The 1,663-nt window shown below is 48.0% G+C and overlaps 1 pseudogene; it reads right to left on the reverse strand.

Moving 5' to 3' along the window:
• Window positions 1-67: 67 nt before the first annotated feature.
• LOC119348062 lies at window positions 68-1,125 on the reverse strand (annotated as a pseudogene).
• Window positions 1,126-1,663: the final 538 nt, after the last annotated feature.

A 1,663-nucleotide genomic window follows, 5' to 3' on the forward strand; every position in this document is an offset into this window, starting at 1 on the left:
TAAGCTCACACACACAACTTCGCATGCACAACTAAATGGCGATGAATAAAATGTCAGTGGGAATGACCTTCAAATTGATTCTTGGCTTCAGAGCCTTCTGTTGTCCCTGTAACGACGTAAAGATGACATGTGAGAAACTTCTGATCTCAACCATGAATAATCTACTCACTGTGAGTGACAAAATCTACCTTTAACAACTTCATCAGCTAGTGTAGGAATGTATATCCCTGCGTATGACTCTCCGGAAATGTAGAATGGGTTCAACTGAAACTCCGGGTATAACTCGAACCACTGCAACAACGAGTAAAATCAGCATCCAGTTTCTTGAATTATGTCGTGTAAATTATCACAACTGAAGCAGAGATTGTTACCTTCAAAAGGAAGGTATGCGCATCGGATGCGGTTTTCAGGTCACCTGTTGTGTAATCCGATTTGTTCAATGAGTATGACATCCCAACACCGGCAGGGGAGTCCAGGTACATCATGCTTGAAACCTACTCCCTTCGTCCCATAATGTAAAACGTTTTTTGACACTACACTATTGTCAAAAGACGTCTTACATTATGGGACGGAAGGAGTAGTTAGTTTAATGACACATTTATTCAATCACTTGGCATTGAAAAAATACTGCTCGTTCTATGACAATTTGGTAGAGCTGAACAAGATTAGTACTCCTAAATTCTGGGCAGGCTGCTGCGGGGTAGGCCTGTGTTCAGGTATGCGGATTACCTTTGACCAACTATAGGGTAATAGGGATTGGGCTGCAGCTTGGGCAGCCCTCCGGGGGTGCTTCCGCGCTCAAAGTTGAAGGGACCTGAGCAAAGAATAGGGCACCGGTCGGGTCATCCCAGCCAAAATCACAAGATGATAACAAAGAAACTGCCGGCCCGGACGAAAGGTAAGAATAAGATCAATCCAGACCGTTCTCGTAGACGAATCCGTCGAAGCTGGAGCAGCCGGGGCGCCGTTGAGCCAGAGCACGACGGGGTCGAAGGCCGGATCACGCTCCGACAGCACCAGGTAGTAGAACAGCCTCCTGCCATTGCTCTCGTCCACGGTTATGTACCCGGCGTAGTGTTTGGATGGGAGGGCGCTGTCGAAGCCCGGGAGGTGGGTCACGAGCATACCTGGCGAAACTGGCCGGCCCGGCCCGGCAATCGTGCCTGGCTCGCCACGGCATGATTATTAGCCGGGCCGTGCCAGGCCGGCCCACGGGTGGGGGCTCGCAGCCCAGGCACATCACGCAGCCTATCTGTGCCTGCACGCGGCACGCCTAGGCACGCCGGCCCGTTATGGCACGCTGGGCCGCCTGGCGCATATTTACCTCGGCTGGCGCGTTTTTCCCCTCTGTACATCAAAAAAAAGTCTAAAAAATATAGAAAAATACAAAAAATTAAAGTATTATGTAGGATAAATCTAAAGTTTTATTATCGCTTGCCTCATTAAAACCTTCCATCCCAAAGATGTAAAGGAGTACAAGCTAAAATAGAAAGAAATATATTAGAGCACTACAAATGTACGGATGCACTACAAAATCTATAATACCTAAATAGTTCATCCCCACTATCTAATTCTCTTGACATGCAGCCTATCCACATCATCACCCATGTCCCACACATGCCACCTAAGGCCATGTTCGGTTGACAGGGTTGTGGGGGTTTTT

This window comes from Triticum dicoccoides, unplaced genomic scaffold (genome assembly GCF_002162155.2).
Source record: "Triticum dicoccoides isolate Atlit2015 ecotype Zavitan unplaced genomic scaffold, WEW_v2.0 scaffold83694, whole genome shotgun sequence".
Classification (NCBI taxonomy): domain Eukaryota; kingdom Viridiplantae; phylum Streptophyta; class Magnoliopsida; order Poales; family Poaceae; genus Triticum; species Triticum dicoccoides.